Genomic DNA, 24,757 nt, shown 5'->3' with positions numbered 1-24,757 from the left:
ACCATGAAAAGAAAATCTATGATTCTTTTTATCATTACAATTCTGTATAGAATGCGACGCTATCGGATATCTGGTATCTCCATTTTTAAGTGCCCGATAGTGTTCGACCATCCTGTCTTTAAGCCTCCTCACAGTGCTTCCTACATAAATTTTTCCGCACGTGCAAGCAATGACATAAATCACAAAATTAGAGTCACAGTTAATAAAGGTATCTATGTAATGGATACCTGTGTCATTATATTCAAATGTCAAGACTTTTTTCTGCGCCCACCAACATGAGCTGCAGTTACCACAGTAGTGAAAGCCTTTAGGACGGGCACGTAGCCATTCACTGTATTCCCGGTGGACAATGGGCTTAGGGTAACTCGGGCTAACAATATTAGCAATCGACATTCCCTTACGAAAGGTAATACTTGGGTTGTCTTTGAGAAAAGGTTTAAGGTCTTTATCAGCATAAAGCATGTGCCAGTATTTTTTCATGATACCAAAGATCTTATTACTACCCACACCAAAGTTCGTAATCATTCTAATGATCTTATTTCCTGTAGCATTATCCCTCTTAGTTTTAGATTTAAGAGTCTCTGATCGTTCCAATTTATGTACCCTATTAACAGCCTTATTAATAACACTGTTCGGGTAACCTCTATTCTTGAACCTCATCTTCATATCCTTAATATTGTCATCAAAATCTGCATCTTTGGAGCAGTTTCGTCTCGCTCTGATCATTTCTCCATATGGGATGGAGTTGATCTGGCTCTTAGGGTGGCAGCTGTCCGCTCGTAAAAGAGAATTACAACTAGTTTCTTTTCGAAACATACGACTGTTGAGTTTCTTACCTTCCACAAACAATTCTATATCAAGAAAAGTCAACTTCACTTTATCATAATGTGTCGTGAATGACATGTTAAGATCGTTAGTGTTCGTTAGACTGGGACTGCGATGGGTTCCAAATTTGCTCCGTCCTTCGCGAACCTCTTTATGGGGAGGTTGGAGGCGGAGTGGATTTGGGGCCCTAGAGGCAGCCAATGGATAGATCATATTTACTATTGGGGAAGGTTCATAGATGATTGTTTGTTATTCTGGAGAGGTACTACTGATGAATTAGAGATGTTTTTGGAGTTTCTTAACACTAACGATCTTAACATGTCATTCACGACACATTATGATAAAGTGAAGTTGACTTTTCTTGATATAGAATTGTTTGTGGAAGGTAAGAAACTCAACAGTCGTATGTTTCGAAAAGAAACTAGTTGTAATTCTCTTTTACGAGCGGACAGCTGCCACCCTAAGAGCCAGATCAACTCCATCCCATATGGAGAAATGATCAGAGCGAGACGAAACTGCTCCAAAGATGCAGATTTTGATGACAATATTAAGGATATGAAGATGAGGTTCAAGAATAGAGGTTACCCGAACAGTGTTATTAATAAGGCTGTTAATAGGGTACATAAATTGGAACGATCAGAGACTCTTAAATCTAAAACTAAGAGGGATAATGCTACAGGAAATAAGATCATTAGAATGATTACGAACTTTGGTGTGGGTAGTAATAAGATCTTTGGTATCATGAAAAAATACTGGCACATGCTTTATGCTGATAAAGACCTTAAACCTTTTCTCAAAGACAACCCAAGTATTACCTTTCGTAAGGGAATGTCGATTGCTAATATTGTTAGCCCGAGTTACCCTAAGCCCATTGTCCACCGGGAATACAGTGAATGGCTACGTGCCCGTCCTAAAGGCTTTCACTACTGTGGTAACTGCAGCTCATGTTGGTGGGCACAGAAAAAAGTCTTGACATTTGAATATAATGACACAGGTATCCATTACATAGATACCTTTATTAACTGTGACTCTAATTTTGTGATTTATGTCATTGCTTGCACGTGCGGAAAAATTTATGTAGGAAGCACTGTGAGGAGGCTTAAAGACAGGATGGTCGAACACTATCGGGCACTTAAAAATGGAGATACCAGATATCCGATAGCGTCGCATTCTATACAGAATTGTAATGATAAAAAGAATCATAGATTTTCTTTTCATGGTATTGAACAGGTAGTTCTAGATAAACGTGGAGGAGATAGAACACTGAAGCTGAGACGAAGAGAGGCACGCTGGATTATGGTTCTTCGGGCTGTAGAGGAAGGACTTAATATTGATACTGAACTGCAATATTTCTTAGGAGAATAATTATATTGATAGTATAATAGATGTTCAGTTTATACATAATTGTTCTGGCTCTTCTGTATATATGAAAAAACGTTTATACTTATTATTGTGTTAAAACTTGCTATTGTATAAATGATTTCCTGGGGACCTCAAATGCTGATGCCACGTTCCCATATGTTTGTCAACGTGTGAAATTTATTAATGTTCAGTTAGGAATGACACGGGAGGCTCATAGTACTATCACCACATAACCAGATAAGTGAATTCTTTTTGTGTCTTTCAACCTGTTGATACATTGATCCATTATGTAGTTATTTGTTTCATTCCAATGTGTAGTTATTTGTTTCATTCCAAAAATAGCAGTGGTCAATTATTTAATAGTTTATCTTAATATGTCCTTATATTGATATTATAAAGGTATTATATCGCCCATTAATGAATAATATATAATTTTTGACTAATATGGTTAGGAATAGAGTTATTACTCAGAATTACGAATTTTCTTACATATCTCTCCCATGTAATCATTGACTGTTCTAAGATGGCGGCGGAAAACCGGCATACCGCGATCGATTTTGTGACACTTGATATCAGTGTTATTATTGTAAATAAGAGAGTATTGTTTAGATATACATAGGGATAATAATGGAGTTAGAATAATTATAAGAGGATGTCCGTATTGTAGAACTAAAACTGCACACGGATGGACGTAAACATGTTCTAAGATGGCGGCCGTATTTTTACACTCGTGGTAGTAAATACTTTATTAAGATGGCGGCTACTGAACACGCCGATAGCTGATATGCGAGGATCCACCGGATGGAATACTGGAGAGAGATATTGGTAAGAATTGCCCCAGTACCGCTGCTCGTAATTAAAATCGATTTATTGCTCAAGCGCTGTTGCTTTTAATACTGGAAGACCCCGTAATTAGTGGCTCTTCTTCCGCAGACCCTGTGCACTGATACCGTGTATATATCCATCTGCGTAATAAACATGCGAGATACTGATCGAGAGTAACTTTAGGTAAGGGATAGTCTGGGCATTCAACATTAGGATGTGTATTATTAAATAGATTAATTTAATCATGTATTGCTGCTAAGAATAATATAGACTCGTGGCTCAAGTACTGTTACTCTTAATGCTGGAAGACCCCGTAACCAGTGGTTCTTCTTCTGCAGATTTTGTACACTGATATCGTGGTCACCTCCGCTACGTACTAAGAATGTGGGACACTGATCAAGAGAAATATTAGGTAAGGGACAGTGTGGGTAACTATTACTAAGAAGTGCATTAATAAATAGATCAACAGAATTAAGTATGCCTTGATTTCTCTTACCAGACTGACTAAAGCGCAAATAACTTCCAAATCATAAATATTGGAGTGAGTGAAAAACGGAGAAAGGTACAATTCACTATTTACCGTATTATTATTACTTTAGTATTTAGGGAAAGGTTTCCCTCTTAGATTTCTTACTTGCTTCGCATGGTGTAAATAGTTATACATAGAACGAGGTTATGGTGTTTATGATATTATTGTATACATATTATATTTTAGTGGTGATATTGCTTAGAACCTCCCTATATCATTCCAGGAATTGTTGCTTTCAAGGCCAAATAAGTGCAGAAACTCCTATATATTATAAGGACATTGATCTTTTTTCAAGGTAATATGATTTTGTGATATACATGACTTTGGCTCTATGACAGAATGTTTTCTGTATTCAACTCTTTTGCACTGGGATCCACTGTTAGTGCACAAGATATGTCACTTTAATGAGGGTACTGTGTACGTTTTCACCTAGGTGGTGACTTTATATAATTTTTGGTATTGAATTTAATTTAACTTTTCTTAAGTGAAATTTTAAAGGAGTGATATTATATTTAAATCTGATTATATTGTATTACTTTGGCTTGCAGCCCTGATGAAGTTGATTGGCATTGATAATTGCCCAACGAAACACGTGTTGGCTGGTGCTGATGTATAATGAAGTTGTGAAATCTGAATTTTGAATTGACTTTTTGAAAAACGTGGAACTTTGGAAAACCTCGAGTAAATAAAGAACTCGTTAAACAGAAAAGAACATTGGACTTAAATTTCCTATGTTACTATTTTTTGATCCCAGTGATTGACTACTGATCAGTTGAGAAATTGCCTATTTATATGAAAAATTCTTTTGAATTTAATGTGATCAGGCTTATACTATTGTATTGCTGTTGCTGATAAATATAGCAATAGAAATTTGATTGCTCGACAGGATTTTGAATTTTGTATTATATCTTGGAGTGTTCCGAGATTACTTGAGGAAGTTTGGTAACCTTCCTCCCAGTCTTGTAGCAATCCTTAAAAAATTACGTTTAAACTACAACTTTGCCATACTCACAGCTGAGCGCCCTTAGTCCTAGTTGCCTTTTTGTTGTTATTAATTCTTGGGTTGGGCTGCCGCTAGTGGCTTTAATGATGAATCGAGAACAAGAAGCTCAAGATCTTTTTAAGAATTTAAATACAGGCTCATCTGTAAATGTAGCAGTGGCCTCTACTTCTTCAGTAAAACAGGAAGGTCTGAGAGCCAAATTTGTAAAACTAGAGAAACTAAAAAGAGCAGAACTGAATAAGTGGTGGGATGCCGTTACTTTAAAACAATATATTACACTTAACCGCATCCCCAGAGGTCTAAGATCAACTATCATGCCAACCTATGAAGACTTAGAACCTGATTTATTGGATAAATGGGAGCAGGAGCTTACTTCTAGTTCCAGTAATTTGATAAGGATACTTATAGACAATGCGGAACGTAAGATTGAGAAGCTTTTGATTGAAATTAAAACATGTGAAGAGGAAATTAAACAATTAAATCTACCGGAAGCTACTATTAAGAATTATAATATGTTAGATGAGATTTTGACTAACTTACAAGCGGATATCAAAAGGAGGAAAGCCCGTAAATTGAAAAGGGACGAATTTGATTATACATCAGGCAGGGTATTTACCTTTGCACGTAAATTCGATTATCTTTTTCAAAAAAACTACAATCAAAAGAGAAATTTGACTCCTTTAAGCTCGGTCGTAAATACCTCATCAAGCAGTATATCGACTGATGGAGGCAGTGTAGGAGCTCCTGCGGCGCAGGATGGAGATACCACTAATACTAACAATTTTTTAGTAGAAGTTCAGAGGTTCAAAAGAGGAATTCGAGATACAGGAGGGAGATTTGGCAATATACAAACAGGAAGACAAGGAGAGGGAGCCGAGGCAAACGCAGGAGAGGCGGTCCCAGGAATGAGAGAAAGACTGAGGTCATGGAGGAAATAGATACCAATTCCAAGGAAATTGAGGTGATCAACCTTTCATCTGTTGAATTGTCTACAGGTATGTGTAATGTATTGAAAAAAGGTTTGGGATATTGTCCTACCAAGAATGTTGCTTGGTATACAACTAAAATTGATGTGTATAAGTTTGTACGTTTACTGAAATTGAAAAAGTTTTTTTCTTTGAAAGACAATGTGAGAACAAAAACAACAAATAAACCGTTATTGACTGAGATTACTATACAAGATCTTTATGATACAAAATTATTACTGTCTCTGACTGAATCAGAGGATGATCCGGTGACTATGAATTCTCTTTTTAGAGATCTTGAGATTAATCCTGGTCTTACAATTTCTAGCGGGTTCAAAGATAAATCAAAATGGACGCCACAACTGTCCTCGGGCAATGTTATTGATGCCTTTTATAAATCAGTTACTCTGGAAATAGACAATCTAATTAAAAAAGAAGGGCAACAAAACAAGAAATTCTATCGAGATAATTTGAAAATAGATGAAAGGGAGGCACTACGACAACTGACTGACCACCCCGATTTAATAATACGTAGTGCTGATAAGGGTGGCAATATTGTTGTCATGAATCGTACTGATTATAACAATGAAGTTCTGTCTCAACTTGGAAATGTTAAATACTATGAGAAAGTAGTTGTGAATCCTTTGGAAAGAATTACAGGTACAATCAACACTAAATTGAAAGAGTGGTATGACAAAGGCCTTTTGGATAATGACGAATTTTACTTTCTCAAGATACAATCCCCCAAGGCCCCTTGTATGTATTGCTTACCTAAAATACATAAAGACAGACAGAAACCACCAGGTAGACCGATAATTTCGGGTATTGGTGGGCCAACGGAGAGATTGTCTCAATTTGTAGATTCTTATTTAAGACCTTTTGTCCATAATTTACCATCACACATAGAAGACACGAAACACGTCCTTAATATCATGAATGATGTAGTGTGGGATGATGATATGATCTTAGTTACTCTTGACGTAGTATCTTTGTACTCTAATATTGAACATGAACAAGGTATACGGGCAATTGAGAGTTTTTTGAATAAAAGACCAGCTGAATATTTGGATCATACTTCTATGTTAATAGAAATGACAAGAATGGTTTTGACAAACAACTACTTTCTCTATGAATCTTCCTGGTACAAGCAAAAGACTGGGACTGCGATGGGTTCCAAATTTGCTCCGTCCTTCGCGAACCTCTTTATGGGGAGGTTGGAGGCGGAGTGGATTTGGGGCCCTAGAGGCAGCCAATGGATAGATCATATTTACTATTGGGGAAGGTTCATAGATGATTGTTTGTTATTCTGGAGAGGTACTACTGATGAATTAGAGATGTTTTTGGAGTTTCTTAACACTAACGATCTTAACATGTCATTCACGACACATTATGATAAAGTGAAGTTGACTTTTCTTGATATAGAATTGTTTGTGGAAGGTAAGAAACTCAACAGTCGTATGTTTCGAAAAGAAACTAGTTGTAATTCTCTTTTACGAGCGGACAGCTGCCACCCTAAGAGCCAGATCAACTCCATCCCATATGGAGAAATGATCAGAGCGAGACGAAACTGCTCCAAAGATGCAGATTTTGATGACAATATTAAGGATATGAAGATGAGGTTCAAGAATAGAGGTTACCCGAACAGTGTTATTAATAAGGCTGTTAATAGGGTACATAAATTGGAACGATCAGAGACTCTTAAATCTAAAACTAAGAGGGATAATGCTACAGGAAATAAGATCATTAGAATGATTACGAACTTTGGTGTGGGTAGTAATAAGATCTTTGGTATCATGAAAAAATACTGGCACATGCTTTATGCTGATAAAGACCTTAAACCTTTTCTCAAAGACAACCCAAGTATTACCTTTCGTAAGGGAATGTCGATTGCTAATATTGTTAGCCCGAGTTACCCTAAGCCCATTGTCCACCGGGAATACAGTGAATGGCTACGTGCCCGTCCTAAAGGCTTTCACTACTGTGGTAACTGCAGCTCATGTTGGTGGGCGCAGAAAAAAGTCTTGACATTTGAATATAATGACACAGGTATCCATTACATAGATACCTTTATTAACTGTGACTCTAATTTTGTGATTTATGTCATTGCTTGCACGTGCGGAAAAATTTATGTAGGAAGCACTGTGAGGAGGCTTAAAGACAGGATGGTCGAACACTATCGGGCACTTAAAAATGGAGATACCAGATATCCGATAGCGTCGCATTCTATACAGAATTGTAATGATAAAAAGAATCATAGATTTTCTTTTCATGGTATTGAACAGGTAGTTCTAGATAAACGTGGAGGAGATAGAACACTGAAGCTGAGACGAAGAGAGGCACGCTGGATTATGGTTCTTCGGGCTGTAGAGGAAGGACTTAATATTGATACTGAACTGCAATATTTCTTAGGAGAATAATTATATTGATAGTATAATAGATGTTCAGTTTATACATAATTGTTCTGGCTCTTCTGTATATATGAAAAAACGTTTATACTTATTATTGTGTTAAAACTTGCTATTGTATAAATGATTTCCTGGGGACCTCAAATGCTGATGCCACGTTCCCATATGTTTGTCAACGTGTGAAATTTATTAATGTTCAGTTAGGAATGACACGGGAGGCTCATAGTACTATCACCACATAACCAGATAAGTGAATTCTTTTTGTGTCTTTCAACCTGTTGATACATTGATCCATTATGTAGTTATTTGTTTCATTCCAATGTGTAGTTATTTGTTTTATTCCAAAAATAGCAGTGGTCAATTATTTAATAGTTTATCTTAATATGTCCTTATATTGATATTATAAAGGTATTATATCGCCCATTAATGAATAATATATAATTTTTGACTAATATGGTTAGGAATAGAGTTATTACTCAGAATTACGAATTTTCTTACATATCTCTCCCATGTAATCATTGACTGTTCTAAGATGGCGGCGGAAAACCGGCATACCGCGATCGATTTTGTGACACTTGATATCAGTGTTATTATTGTAAATAAGAGAGTATTGTTTAGATATACATAGGGATAATAATGGAGTTAGAATAATTATAAGAGGATGTCCGTATTGTAGAACTAAAACTGCACACGGATGGACGTAAACATGTTCTAAGATGGCGGCCGTATTTTTACACTCGTGGTAGTAAATACTTTATTAAGATGGCGGCTACTGAACACGCCGATAGCTGATATGCGAGGATCCACCGGATGGAATACTGGAGAGAGATATTGGTAAGAATTGCCCCAGTACCGCTGCTCGTAATTAAAATCGATTTATTGCTCAAGCGCTGTTGCTTTTAATACTGGAAGACCCCGTAATTAGTGGCTCTTCTTCCGCAGACCCTGTGCACTGATACCGTGTATATATCCATCTGCGTAATAAACATGCGAGATACTGATCGAGAGTAACTTTAGGTAAGGGATAGTCTGGGCATTCAACATTAGGATGTGTATTATTAAATAGATTAATTTAATCATGTATTGCTGCTAAGAATAATATAGACTCGTGGCTCAAGTACTGTTACTCTTAATGCTGGAAGACCCCGTAACCAGTGGTTCTTCTTCTGCAGATTTTGTACACTGATATCGTGGTCACCTCCGCTACGTACTAAGAATGTGGGACACTGATCAAGAGAAATATTAGGTAAGGGACAGTGTGGGTAACTATTACTAAGAAGTGCATTAATAAATAGATCAACAGAATTAAGTATGCCTTGATTTCTCTTACCAGACTGACTAAAGCGCAAATAACTTCCAAATCATAAATATTGGAGTGAGTGAAAAACGGAGAAAGGTACAATTCACTATTTACCGTATTATTATTACTTTAGTATTTAGGGAAAGGTTTCCCTCTTAGATTTCTTACTTGCTTCGCATGGTGTAAATAGTTATACATAGAACGAGGTTATGGTGTTTATGATATTATTGTATACATATTATATTTTAGTGGTGATATTGCTTAGAACCTCCCTATATCATTCCAGGAATTGTTGCTTTCAAGGCCAAATAAGTGCAGAAACTCCTATATATTATAAGGACATTGATCTTTTTTCAAGGTAATATGATTTTGTGATATACATGACTTTGGCTCTATGACAGAATGTTTTCTGTATTCAACTCTTTTGCACTGGGATCCACTGTTAGTGCACAAGATATGTCACTTTAATGAGGGTACTGTGTACGTTTTCACCTAGGTGGTGACTTTATATAATTTTTGGTATTGAATTTAATTTAACTTTTCTTAAGTGAAATTTTAAAGGAGTGATATTATATTTAAATCTGATTATATTGTATTACTTTGGCTTGCAGCCCTGATGAAGTTGATTGGCATTGATAATTGCCCAACGAAACACGTGTTGGCTGGTGCTGATGTATAATGAAGTTGTGAAATCTGAATTTTGAATTGACTTTTTGAAAAACGTGGAACTTTGGAAAACCTCGAGTGAATAAAGAACTCGTTAAACAGAAAAGAACTTTGGACTTAAATTTCCTATGTTACTATTTTTTGATCCCAGTGATTGACTACTGATCAGTTGAGAAATTGCCTATTTATATGAAAAATTCTTTTGAATTTAATGTGATCAGGCTTATACTATTGTATTGCTGTTGCTGATAAATATAGCAATAGAAATTTGATTGCTCGACAGGATTTTGAATAAGATAAAGGTTAAGAGTCAGAGTGAGAGGAAATGCATTAAAGGGTGTTTAAATAAATCTGTCAAGAAGTGGATGGTATTAAAAGTAGCATAGAAAATGGGTAGGTAGTGAATATATATAAGAAAGATATAGAAGGAAATAGAGGATAGGAAGTAGGAAGATGGAAAATGATTATTACAAAGGAGAATAATATTCAGTGCTCCAGTCAAAGATGGCCGTAACTATTATTAAGTCCTTTTTCGATTTCTATTAGTCCATTAGGCATGAGGGACAACAACAATAAGTCCTTTTTCGATTTCTATTAGTCCATTAGGCATGAGGGACAACAACAATAAGTCCTTTTTCGATTTCTATTAGTCCATTAGGCATGAGGGACAACAACAATAAGTCCATTTTCGATTTCTATTAGTCCATTAGGCATGAGGGACAACAACAATAAGTCCATTTTCGATTTCTATTACTCTAATTAGGCGAGTAGGACCACAGCACCAGGATAGGGGAAGGAAGGCAAAATGGAAGTAAAAATGATTGTTAATGATTAGTGGGGACAAAATGGGCGCCACATGTTTTGAGAACACGTCGGAATTAGGTAGTTTGTAGTGAAACTCGACATCAATTTACAATTATGAAAGTTCGGGCTTAATAGTATTGAGCAGAATCTTGGCAAATACAGTGAAATATTGAAAAAAATCAAATGTCGACATCTTCGGCGGCAGCCATTATAGGGTCGGGCAGGTCGAGCTTTGATTGCCTAACTAATTAATTTTGCTGGTATGAGGAAACAATACATAAAAATAATTCAACAGTTCCCGGACCAGCTTTCGGGTTGCACCTCTGACCCACCGTAGATTGTCACCTTAACTGTACAGCGAGCCTAATTCTGTATGGTGCTCGATAGAATAGGCTTATGCCGGCGTTGTTTACATCACTCCCGACAGCAGGGGGTGTCTGCGTTGACTGGGTGACCCAACGGACAAAACCAGCATCCACCGGGCCAAAGGGAAATGGCAGGGGCCCAAAACAGAGTTTAAACCACAGTCGGACCGGAGCCTCAACCCGACCCTGGGAGCAGGGGGGGAGGGACAGAACAAGCCGCTAAAGATTGGCAAATGGCAAGCAGCTCGCGGTGGCTCCCGCGATGCGCGGCGGTCTGTCGCAAGGAGGGGGGAGGCAGAAGAGCCGAGACTCACCCTTCCGTCCGTGGCCCCAATGCAGCCTAGAATCCCCTCACAAACGTCAAAGAGGGAAAAAGAAGCGGGTCTTGGTCCGGGGAGCAACCAGCGCAGGCAGGGGGGCGGAGCGCCGTGACTCCGGTTCGCCGGACCCAGACAAGCTTAGCAAGGCACCGGTGCAGGCATGGACAGCAGGCGAACCGAGCGCCCAATGTCGAAGCAGGTAGAAGCCCCGGAGGTCAATAAAGGTTGCATTTCACTATTCATCTGATGGCAGGGGACCCATGTTCATCGCTTGGATTAGGATCAAGGGGAACCTTTCTACCCACTGCTGAGGCCCAAGCTGGTCTTTTTTCTTGCAGTTTTTTAAATAGTGCGAACTCGACACAAAGGTATTGGAGCGCTTGACATGAGCACTAGTTACATTAAACAATGGCACATTTATTTTTTGGTATACACAGGGAGATTAAGGAGCAGATTTACAAGCCCCTTGTGCCTCATTTACGTCACCGTTGCGTCACTTTTGGCGGCGCAAATCCTGCTCCATGGGGCAGAGGTACTTACAACGTGACGCATCTGAGAGATGTGTCACGTTGTAATGCCCTGCTCCACATGTAGGCGTTCTTGTTCAGGGGGGGAGCGTTCCGGCGCAGGAACACCCCCTAAAGGTGGCTGAGTGAAATCTACAAGATTTCACTCAGTCACTTTTAGGCCCATAAGGATTGATGAAGCATTAACTAGATAGGGCCCCCAAAGCATTGCTGGAGCTGCGTCGCCCTTGCGACGCAACTCCAGCAATGTGTCACTTTTACGGCACAGATGCGTCACGCATCTGTGCCGTTTTTGCACCATGGTGCGCCGCATTGTAAATGTGGCGCATCTATGATGGCGGAGCTGTGGCGCACAATAACTGGTGCATCCCTGCTGATTTGCAGGGATGCGCCAGTTATTGTAAATATGCCCCTAACTGATTTGCCCAGAATCACAGGATGTTGAGATGAGGCATAGACTTGAACCTAGTTCCCAGTGTCAAAGTCAGCGGCTCCAGCCGTTATGCCGTGATAAATGTTATTTTAATTGGTAACGACGGTCCTCTGTAAGAGCACTCTACTCTCACAAAGTATCTTTGAGCACCTTCGCGAGGCGAGGTGCCCTATTCCTGCCGTAAGGCTCCTTTGCCCTGGGCAAGTTGTTCTGGACCGGAGTCTGAATGCGAAGGCCTCGGAAGGCCGGGAGGGCGGGAGATCGGTGTTCACTGATATCGAATGACAGTGCGGTGTGAGGAAACTCAGAGGGCAAGTGACTGAGCTGTCAGGGTCACAGGAAAGAGGAGCTCGGGATCAACAGCTCAAATTATGCCTCAGGGGGCTGAGGTGTCCCAACTCTGACCTCTGTCACTGCCAACTTAAAACACCACCGAGAGTGTGTGCATGGTTTTCTTGCCTTCAAAATCTACCAGAGTATCCATTATAATAAACCACAGACAGCGCACGTCACCTCTGCCTTTACTGCACACAATAATGCCAGCAGGGCACGAGTCGGGGAGGGGGTACTCGCGGGTGGACGGTGTCCACCCACTATTTTGACAGGGTGAACACCGTCCACCCTGCCAAGAATTCGGGTGCCACTGAGTAATGTGCTGAACTCGTCCCAGTGTAGTTTCCAAACACCAGGACACTTTCAGCAGCGCCTGCAGGTTGTCTGCTTTCCATCTGTAACAAGTAACAATGTGCAGGCAGGGGAAGGGGCTTTCTTATTTAAGACTCCTGCTGGGCCCATAACAAAGGCCGAATTTGAGGGTCATCAGGCCTCATTTTGTTTTAGTCTCTTGGCTGGAAGCAGTCAGGAGACTTACACCTGATGTAAATGAGGGGAAACAAAGGCTCACACCTTGTTAGCACTTCACACATACTTAAGAGAGACAGCTTTACACTTTGTTCATTCCCTGTTTAGGAGATTTGCATGGGCTGTAAGAATGTCAGATGTGTTGGTCTTTCCCAGTATTTGCACAAAGCAAATTGCATTTATACAGAGTTTACTACACCTGAGGAGGCGTTGAAATAATTTAAGCACCACTATTTTTTCTTGTATAGCCCTACTCGTACCAATGCAAGGTGTCAGAGCGCTTTACATCAACACGAGCAAATCACATGTACGATAAATTACATAAGTTTGCAAATGAATGTACAGGATGGGTTACATAAAACTGGGGGATTGCAAGGTGTAGAAGTCACATATCATCTTCCATAGCTCACTGGGCTATTATCCTCGCAATGCACACAAACGTACATGATAGACCTACTAAACATGTATGTGAGGGCTTGAGATCTGATGTCACTTCTTGTGATGCCACTTCCTGTAAAATCGTGGCTTGTGATGCCACTTTCCATGATGTCAATTCCTGTGATGCCATGTGTGATGTCATGCGCCGTGATGTTGTGCACAGTGAAGTCACTTGCATACTGCCTAACTAGGTTAGTCCCCCCACTTTTTTTTAGGACTTGTGCCCCGAATATTAGGTTCTCGCTCCTCACGTGGCCAAGCGACAGTATGGGAACTTGGTATTTGAGGCGTACTCCTACTACCGCTCAGCCTCAAGCGCTGTGGCTATATGGAGGCTGGCGTTTCCTGAAGAGTGGACTCTGCTTAGAGGGACTAAGATTCCCTTCTCGGCGGGCTTCTACTCTGGCCCATGTCCTCATCTCGACATTACAGGTGCCAGCCATTGCCTACCTACCGACACTCCGGGGTTTCTAACTTCCAGTCAGGACATCTGTATCTTATTGTCCTTGTGTCGATGTCTCTAAGTTCACTGCCAGTCTATCCGTTTTTTCAGTCACCGAGTTTGCGTCTCTAGTTCTAGTTAGAGTTAATCCACGTCTTTGTGCCCTATTTCTATGTCTCTACCTTCTGGTGTGCGCGCGTCTACATGTCTTTCTTCCCAGAATCCGCCTCTCTAAGTTCTAGTGCCTTTGTCTCTGTCTGCCCATGTGTCAAATCCTCTACATTCCAGTGTGGGTGCACCCATGTTGCCTGGCACAGTATGTGTGAGTCTAAATCTTGCTGTGTCTTTAGGACATGTTCCTTTGTTCTACATGCTGGTGTCATTGGCTTATTGACTGTCTCTCTGAGTTTCCGGGACCTTGTGCCTTTCAGCCCCCGTATTTGTAATTGTCAGTGCCAATCTGCTCATGTCTTTATGCCCCATTTTCATGCCCTACATTTTGGTGCCAGTGCATCAAGTGCTAGCGGCAATCTGTCATATCTTTTGCCCCCCTGGTCTGTGTCTATAAAGTCCAGTGTCCGTATATCAGTACCTGTAACTGTACCTGTGTGTCTAACTCCCAGAGTCAGTCTACCCTGTCTGTTACTTTCCCTGTGTGTCTAAGTCCAGGTGAGTCTTTCTGTGCCTCTTAGAGTATATCCATTTGTCTCACTTCCTTGAGTGCTCGATGTTATAAAGTTAGCACGCTAGTAGCTGGGAGTGGGAGGAGCTAGGGGGGCGAGAGGAAGAGGAGGAGTGAACACAGGAAAGGGTCAGTTAGAGTAGGGACAAGGTAGGAGTGAGATACATAGAATAAAGCTCCTGTGAATACCATAATTAATTGTTGTGTTTATTGTAGCTGGATGCTACAACTGGCGACGAGGATGGGATTGAGCAAACCCCACTGTGCAGAGCCTCGAACGCCTTGTCCCTAGCAGCTGTCGCGCTGCAAACGCACTGCACACTGGAAGCGTGTGTCCAGAGTGCAAGCCTAAAAGAAAGCAGGAATCGGGAGCCCACTCCGACCCTGTGGAGTGCCCCAGAGGTGTGGACGACGCCCACGACGTGCCGCCAGTAAGCGCTGCTGCGAGCGCTAAGATCTGTGTCCAAGCGAGATTGGACGTCGGAAAACCTCACGCCCGATGCGTGAGGTTTAGGAGGCCATCGGCGGAAGAACGCGGGAACTGCGGAGGCAAGTCGGGAGCCCACCCCGATCTCACCTGATGTCCATGGTGTTGGTGGAGAAGTAAATCCTGGCGTGGACTGCCCCAAAAGCCGACCGCCGGTGAGTGCTGAGTGCCCCCGAGTGAATGAGCCTGGAGAGCCAGCCTCGTGTGTGCCTGCAAGGACGGCGGCCATCTTGAAGTCAGGCGCTGGAGTGAAGATAGTAAGGACAACCCTATACAAGGCAACGGCGGCCATTTTGAAGTCAGGCGCTGGAGCAAATAAGCATTGGCACAGTAAACAAGCATTGGCGTCTATGAGAAACAAGCATTGGCAAAATAAACAAGCATTGGCGACTGAAAGAAACAAGCATTGGTAAAGCAAACAAGCATTGGCGACTACAAGAAAACAAGCATTGGCAAAATAAACAAGCATTGGCGACTACAAGAAAACAAGCATTGGCAAACTAAAACAAGCATTGGCAACCGAAAGAAACAAGCGGTGGCATAGCAAATAAGCATTGGCAAAGACGAGTGAGATCGTTGCAGAATGTCCGAAGAAGATGCTCAACCTCCACCCAGTGGATCGCTGTTGCGAGCACCCGCTCCTATCAAGGTAACAACGGAAGGGAGCATGGGCCCCAAATGGCAAGAGTGGCTGGAAGAGTTTGAAGATTATGTTGAAGGTTCAGACATCACTGATGAGAAAAAGAAACTGATTGCTCTGCGCAACCTGGCGGGGCGAGAAATAGTCAAGATACTCAAAGACCTGCCCGCTGCTGACGTCGACACTTATGTTAAAGCGTGTGAGGTCCTGAACAAGAAGTTTCTTCACAAGAGAAATGTGGACTATGAACGACACACATTTCACTCTGCCAGGCAAGGGAAGGATGAGCCCATGAGTGCCTTCATGGTGCGTCTGCGGAGACTAGCCAAGTACTGTGAATTCGATTCTTTCTCTACTGACGCTGCCATCAAATCCCAGATAATAGACGGATGTCATTCGGATCAACTAAGGAGACGACTACTGAGGAAACCGCATGGATTGGATGAAATAGAGGAGATGACACGAGCGTATGATCAGGCGGAGAAGTACGCCGCCGTCATGGAAACGGAACATAAAGGGAGTCATGAACAGGCGCGACGCGTGCACGCCAGAAGTGACAGTCGAAGAAGCTCCAGAGATAAACAAGGGAGATCACACACATCCTCCCGTCAAGAGCAATCAGGCTATCAACGTCGAGAACCATGGAGGAAGGAGAGACGACAAGAAAGAGTGAGAAAGTGCTACCGATGCGGGTATGATTACCCTCATGTGGACAGCTGCCCGGCCATGGGCCAGAGATGTCGAAAGTGTGGTCGCACTAACCACTTTGAAGCGATGTGCGGGGACTACAACAAAGAGAAGCGAAGTGGCCCCTCAGGTACCACACGATATGACACACGAAGCAGAGCTACAAGAGTGTCGCGGTCCGACACTCGAAGACACCATGCGCGAGCTGTCCAAGATCAGACGGAGCGGTCCCCTGTATCGTCACATTCGAGCAGAGAGTCACGTCGGTCTCGGTGGGAAAGGAGGTCACCTTCCAGAGAATCCAGACCTTCGTCCCGTGACTCTGTTTACACCATTGAATATCTGAATTTGGCAGCAGACCCGGACCAGCTTAAGAGATACCCTCGGCTGGACATCAAAGTTGGAAATCACGAATCAAAGTTTGTATTAGACTCTGGTGCCTCCTTGAATTACATTCCAGTGACTGAATATGAAAGGATGAATCCACGACCTCCCCTGATATTCGCACCTGTAAGAGTCTTCACGTGGATGGCTAAGAAGCCTCTTCCCTGCCTAGGGAAATTCTCGACGACACTTACACACGACAACACAACCATTTCAGCAGTCATCCATGTTATCAAGGGCCCTGAAGCAGACTGTCTTTTGAGCCTACCAACTGCTGAACGACTCCACCTGGTGGAAATTCTCTTCAGAGTGAGCGACATCCGAGACGTGACTCGCCTGTTTCCCAAGTTGTTTCAAGGCCTGGGCAAATTGAAAAACTGTCAAGTGCGATTGCACATCAACGAACAAGTCAGGCCTGTCGCCCAACACCCTAGGCGAGTACCATTTCACCTACAGGCCGCTGTTGAGGAAGAGCTCCAAGATTTGTTGACTGCGGACATCATTGAACGCACTGATGGCCCGACCCCATGGGTTTCACCGGTCGTCATTGTTCCAAAAAAGGGCACGGCCAACAAAGTCAGACTCTGTGTGGACATGCGCTTGCCCAACACTGCGATAGAACGAGAGCGGCACCCGGGGCCACACTTGAGCGACATGATCGCAGCACTCAACGGAGCCACTGTGTTTTCCAAATTGGATTTAAATAAAGGTTACCATCAATTGGAATTGGAAGCAGGGTCCAGATATATCACTACTTTTGCAACTCACCTGGGGTTGTTCAGATATAAAAGACTGAGTTTCGGTGTGTCCTCGGCGGCCGAGATATTTCAGGAAATGATCCGACAGGTCATTCAAAATATTCCAAACACGCTCAACTATAGCGATGACATCCTTGTCTATGGTTCTGATGTCAGAGAGCACGACATTGCGCTCAATCGTGTCTGCCATGCCCTATTGGCAGCCAATTTGACTTTGAACAAGGAGAAATGCGAGTTTCACCAGAACACGCTGAAGTTTTTCGGTCACATCTTTTCTGGTGCTGGCATGAAACCTGATCCCGACAAAATCATGACATTGAACAACACCAAGAGTCCCCGGGATGTTGGCGACCTCAGGTCGTTCCTGGGAATGGCCAGTTATTGTGCTCGCTACATTAAAGACTACGCTACAATCAGCCACCCCCTCCGCATGCTAACCAAGCAGGGTCAGCCGTTTGAATGGACTCCCCAATGTGAGCAGGCATTCAAAGAAATAAAGAAGGCGGTGGAATCAGCGAATCACTTGTCATATTTCAACCCAAAGCGAAAAACCGAAATAACTGTAGACGCAAGTCCAGTAGGTCTGGGAGCGATCCTGGCACAATATGAAAATGACACAGATCAACGCCGCATCATTGCCTACGCGAGTCGTAGTCTGACTGAGCCGGAACGAGCCTACTCCCAACCTGAAAAGGAAAGCTTGGCCGTGGTATGGGCCTGTGAACACTTTCATGTCTTTATTTACGGAAAGCATTTCACCCTGATCACAGATCATCAAGCCCTCATCACCATCTACGGAAATCCAAGATCCAAGATGCCACCGAGGATCGAAAGGTGGGGCCTACGATTACAAGAATATACCTTCACTATACTTCACAAACCTGGGAAATCTGAAAATCCTGCGGACTACATGTCCCGGCATCCTCTCCCGTCATCAGCTTCCCGAACTTCCATTGCGGAAGAGTACATTCATTTTGTAACGGATCAAGCTCTTCCCCCAGCTATCCCTCTGGAGACTATTCGGGAGATGACGGCACAGGATGTCATCTTGCAGAGAGTCCTTCACAAAATCCGCAACAATAGATGGAGGCATGATCCTCAAGACGATGAAGCTGATTCTTTGACTCAACGTGAACTACAAGCCTTCCGGCATGTGAGTGGTGAACTTTCTGTCACGACTGATGGCATATTGTTGCGTGATCAGAGGATTGTAATCCCTACACAACTGAGACAGGGAGTGGTTGCTCTTGCACATGAAGGACATCGAGGAATAGTGTCGACCAAACGAGCACTAAGGGAACGAGTGTGGTTTCCGTTCCTTGATCAACTAGTGGAAGTCACCTTAAAAGATTGCCATCTCTGCCAACTCACCAGCAAGGGTGACCCTCCAGCTCCTTTACATATGACCAGCCTGCCCAGTGGTGTGTGGCAAGAAATCGCCATAGACTTTTATGGACCCCTGTCATCGGGCAAATATGTGCTGGCCATCATTGATGAGTATTCCAGGTATCCCTTTGCCTGTTTTGTGTCATCTACGAACACTGCCAGTACCCTCAAGGTCCTCGATGAAGTCTTTGCAGCGTGGGGAGTTCCCAAGATCGTTAAATCAGACAACGGACCTCCTTTCAACGGAAATGACTTTGCTGCTTTTGCGAAACACCTTGACTTTCATCACCGCAGGATCACGCCTCTCTGGCCACAGGCGAATGGGACAATTGAGAGGTTCATGGCCACCCTCAAAAAGACCTTCCAGCATGCTACCGTGGAAGGGAAAGACTTACAAACAGCACTCAATGAAGTTCTTCGAGCTTATCGTACAACTCCTCATGCTACGACTGGCAAATGCCCGGCGACTCTTATGCTGGGACGTCCCATGAGGAATCGCATTCCCACGTGGGATGGAGCCCTGGAAGTATCATCATCTGAGAAGGACTCGCGGGAAATGAGAGCCACTGATGACCGCAACAAAAGAAAAATGAAGGCCTATGCCGACAACCGGAGGAGAGCACGGTCATTATCATTAAATGAAGGGGACAGTGTCATCGTCAAGCAAGATATGCAGAAAAAGACTGACTGTACATTCAAGGATGAACCGCTGGTGGTCACCAGAAGGCAAGGGACTATGGTAACTGCGGAGTCCGAGCAGCGGCGAGTTACGAGAAACATCTCGCACTTCAAGAAATTGCCAACTGATACCTCAAGAACCATGGTGAGTGACACACATAATCCCCTAGTTGAAGAACCACAGTCAAATGGTTGTGAGAACATTGCTCCGATCCATGAGACATTGAATACTGATGGTCTGAGGGCCAGGTCGCCAAGACCTCAGCGTGACATACGTCCACCCAAGAGACTGATTGAGGAGATGGACTAAGAAGTCAGTATGCTCTGTTTGTTTTGTTACAAAGGGGGGAGATGTTATAAAGTTAGCACGCTAGTAGCTGGGAGTGGGAGGAGCTAGGGGGGCGAGAGGAAGAGGAGGAGTGAACACAGGAAAGGGTCAGTTAGAGTAGGGACAAGGTAGGAGTGAGATACATAGAATAAAGCTCCTGTGAATACCATAATTAATTGTTGTGTTTATTGTAGCTGGATGCTACACTCCTCCTTGTGTGACTATAACTTGTACATTTGCAATTGTATTCTGTTTTGTATCTTTTATGCAAAACACGTAATCATGAGTCCTTATGTATCGCAACTGGTTCTTATGTAAAGCGCTCTTGACACCTTCGAGTAATGTTCGCGCTATATAAAATCGCATTAAATAAAAAATAAAAAAATAATAAAAACTGTGTCTAAGTCCAAGCGTCCGTGCATCCGTACCTTTTACTGTGCCTGTGTGTTTAAGTTCAAGAGTCACTGTGTTTTCCTGTACCCATGTGCCCAAGTCCCAGTATTAGTCTATCCACTCAATCCCACCGGGCCCCCCATTGGAGAGTGCCTGCGGCTCTGGTGAGCGCAGCACCGCTGCCTCCGGGCCTTTCACGGCCTCAGAAGTTCTCACTCACACTTCACTCGAGCCCGCCTCGCGCTCGCGCAGGGCAGTGCTGCCGTCAGACCCTTCACCCCTGAAACCGAGGGAAGCAGGGTGCAGGGAGGAGCTGGAAGGGGAATCTCAGAAGAACTGCAAAAGAGCCTGGTGACTAATCCCTACTAAAATGAGGAATAATAGGCGGGTAGGAGAACACAACACAAAACTGCAAAAATACAAGCAAATGCAATGTTTACATTCCAGGCCCTACACAGATAAAGTACATGAATTCATTTATTGTATTGAAACAGATTAACTAAAGTTAGATACCAATGTAACATCTCGACGAATTAGGTTGAACATAAAAATATTTCCTAAGGCTATAAAATCATCACGAAGTGCAACTCTGCACGCGTCCCTTTTCTGAGGTCTGTCCGTACTACTGCGAACAAAAATTGTTGCCCAAAAAGTCAATTCGTTAATGTAGGCGTTTGAAAATATTGTGACAACACATCCTGAACGGCGATTTGGAAACTAGCGTGTATTTGCATCCTCTCACTCGTCTTTATAGTTACGTATTCCGAAAACGTGTTGATTTTTAAATAAAACACCGTACACACGATGCATACGGTGAATGCCGTGGGACCCAAACATACATAAAGGGCAACAGAACAGAAGACGTGTGCATGAAATCGGACCACGGATATCGAAGCGGCTCAGATCCAAAAGACAGTATGAAGTTAACAACGCGATCATGGCATTCAAGTGCACAATGGATGTAACCTGGCCTAACAACCAGATAAAAAATCTACACTTGTCAGAAAGTCTTCTGTATGCCAAAAAAAAGGGGCGCCAATACTTAAAAACGAAACGACATTATAATGCATCGCATTATAGTGTTCAGACGATGGGATCGTGGGTAGAAAAGATAGGAGGGCTTCGAGTTTGCGCTGCCATCCACAAGCCACAAATCTGAAATACATATAGCAAATACCCAGTTCAGGTTCATAGAGGGGGCGGCGGAGCGCCCTCCAAAAATCTGAGGAAAACACCCACACCAAGTTCTAAAACCTACAAGTCTAAACACCATGCACACGTGTTATGAAGTGGTCACTTAGTGATAGTATGTTGTCCTTATACCGGTGGGCCCATGCCAATGAAGGCTTCAGGAGGGGGGGGGGTCTTTCCCAAGCACTTTACGCCTCTGGGGGGAGGGGCGTCGTTCTTCCAGAGCTTTGAATAAAATGGGCAGGGATCTCTGAAGGGGTTGTTTCCTGGAAATGCCAGAAAGCTAACTAACCCACGCCCCCAAATCTACTAAATGTTCGCTCTTTCCCCATGGTGACCCTGGAGACCCCAAACCCGGCGTGTGGATCTGTAGATTGAGTGCTAAGTGCCTTCTTCCTCATATCCTGCCGTTGAATCTTCTCTGCCAGCGCCACCTGGCGGCAGAAGGGCAGAAATGCACTTGTACTAGGAGATTCGGCACCGTTCCCAACAAATGGTGACACCGAGAGAGACCCCGGCGTAGAACAGGGGTAAAAGCCCGTGTGCGAAAGAGAAGTCCGTAAAATACACAAGCGGATACTGAAACGGCTCTAAAACTCTGCCCTTTGCTCCAACCCAGAGAGGTGTCTCAATTACTGCCAGGCATTGGGTGGGGGTGGGAGGGGGGGGGGGTGTCTCTCTTAGACTCCGGGGCCTCCTAAAGCAGCTCCAACCCGTTAGCTCAGCTATCTTAACTGACATAGAAAGCTCGGCGTGGACAGGGCACCATGGCCATGGACATGCTTCAAATGACTCCAGCGATGAATGGACTGAGTGACAGCTACTGGGCCAGGAGGGTTCCCGCCTCCCCAATCCTAGAAATGAACCCGTGCATCGAGGCAGACAAAAACTCTGCAAAACTTTCAGCTTAATCATGTTTCCCTTCACTGAAGCCCTCGCTCACTACAGATCCCGTGAGAATCGCCAGGTCCCTCCCGGTAAGGTCCCGCCATCACTGGGATCTGGTGACAGGACCTGGAATCAGGTGTGTCGGGCATCCCCGGCGCAGTGGAAGAACGGTTCTGGTTACTGATCCCAGAGAAAATACCTTCCCCAAACCAAACTCGCAGGGAGGACGCTCACGGGACACATGCAGACAAAACAGCAGGAGTGCGATTAAGGCAAGCTTACCTGCTGCAGGAGCTCTGGGCGCTGTGACGCGGCTCAGGGGTCCAGCTCGAGGTGCTCGGAAGATGCTGTCTAGGTCCACTGTGGTGATGCTCCACGGGTCCAGCTAACAGATACAAAATGGGCTCAGGGCGCTGTGACAAGGCTCCAGGGTCCAGTCAGGGCGCTAGGACGAGGCTCCGGGGTCCAGTCAGGGCGCTAGGACGAGGCTCAGGGGTCCAATCGGCGCTGTGATGAGGCTCAGAGGTCCAGCTCGAGGTGCTCGGAAGATGCTGTCTAGGTCCACTGTGGTGATGCTTAACGGGTCCAACTAACAGAAACAAAAAAAAACTCAGGGCGCTGTGACAAGGCTCGGAGGTCCAGCCAGGGCGCTAGGACGAGGCTCAGGGGTCCAGTCAGGGCGCTAGGTCGAGACTCAAGGGTCCAGCTCTGGCTGTTCTAAAGCTGCTCCGGGAACCCAGATGTGGAATCCAGACCTGGTTTAGGGTCCAGCAGTGCGACTCTCCAGGAATCCAGTTGTGTGGCACTGAGATTGGGTTAAGGAATCCAGCCCAGGGCAGCTTTTGAGGCTCCGGGGCTCCGACTCAGGGAGGTGTGTCAGACCTCGGCCCCAGGGGGGCAGCAGCAGTGCAGGGGCTGCAGCCGGACGAGCGGGTGGTGCTCCCAGGAAGAGGAGCTTCTCCAAAAGTTGAGTACAGTCTACTCCGGAGTTCGGTTAAGCGGAAGGTAGAAATACATTGTGGAAATACCAGAGGACAGAAGGGAAGCGCCTCCCCTCTCCATTGCCTCCTCGCCCTCTCCCCGTCAGACCGCACTCCTCCACCCGCGCCTCTCCTGCCCGCTCGCTGCAGAAGGAAGCCGCAGAGCGAGGGCTCTCCAGATCCGCGACTGAGAGCCCACCGTCTGTCCGCCTCGCTCACTGGCGCCCTCTCCTGGCCTCTGGAGCCGATGCTGTGCAATATGTGGCATCCCTTTGGGATCGCGCATCCCCTGCTCTTGGGATGTTTTGCTTATTAGACGGCGCGGACGGGCCCACCGCAGCCCCGCCCACCCCAGGAGAGGCGAACCTCGGCTGGAGCAGGCAGAAGCAGCAGCGCTCCGAGCAGAGCTGCTGCTAGAATTGCAGCAGTCAGAGGGGGGCAGCCAGAAAGTGCCTCAATCAAGTGCTTAACTGTTCCGTTTGTTTATCCTGCCTGGCCTCCGGTTATTTCAGCTAACAACCTCAACATATTAATTAAATGAAAAACAAAGGAAATAAAGGGAGATCTCGAATGCTAAATGAAAAGTTAGTTTAAGGAAATGGAACAAAATTAACACAAGGAAAAGAAGAGAATGAAAGTGAGGAAACAATCACTGTAATAGAACAAGCATTGAAAATGCAATAGGTCTCGCAATAGAAGAGTTTAACATTTTTCGTTTTGCAAATGGATGAGTGGCGTTGCGTGGATGAGTGGCGTTGCGTGGATTAGTGGCGTTGCGTGGATGAGTGGCGTTGCATGGATGAGTGGCGTTGTTTGTGTGAGTGGCGTTGTTTGTGTGAGTGGCGTTGCGTGTGTGAGTGGCGTTGTGTGTGTGAGTGGCGTTGCGTGTGTGAGTGGCGTTGCGTGTGTGAGTGGCGCTGTTGTTTGAGTGGCGCTGTTGTTTCAGTGGCGTTGCGTGTGTGAGTGGCGTTGCATGTGTAAGTGGCGTTGCGTGGTTGAGTGGCGTTGCGTTGTTGAGTGGCGTTGCATGTGTGAGTGGTGTTGCGTGGATGAGTGGCGTTGCCTGTGTGAGTGGCGTTGCGTGTGTGAGTGGCGTTGCGTGTGTGAGTGGCATTGCGTGGCTGAGTGGCGTTGCGTGGGTGAGTGGCATTGCGTGGGTGAGTGGCGTTGCATGGTTGAGTGGCGTTGCGTGGGTGAGTGGCGTT

At 44.2% G+C, this 24,757-nt stretch overlaps 1 protein-coding gene across 1 annotated transcript in view; it reads right to left on the bottom strand.

Annotated features, from left to right (window-relative positions):
• The window catches only part of SEMA5A (semaphorin 5A), a 1,863,338-nt gene extending 1,839,553 nt beyond the window's left edge, over nucleotides 1–23,785 (bottom strand). The window contains exon 1 of the mRNA XM_078687625.1: nucleotides 22,855–23,785. The gene's annotated coding sequence lies outside the window, so the exon portion shown is untranslated. The remainder of the gene's footprint in view (nucleotides 1–22,854) is intronic.
• Between the last annotated feature and the right edge of the window lie 972 nt (nucleotides 23,786–24,757).

Source organism: Lissotriton helveticus, chromosome 4_1 (genome assembly GCF_964261635.1).
Source record: "Lissotriton helveticus chromosome 4_1, aLisHel1.1, whole genome shotgun sequence".
Lineage (NCBI taxonomy): Eukaryota > Metazoa > Chordata > Amphibia > Caudata > Salamandridae > Lissotriton > Lissotriton helveticus.
This window is presented reverse-complemented; position numbering and strand designations above follow the sequence as displayed.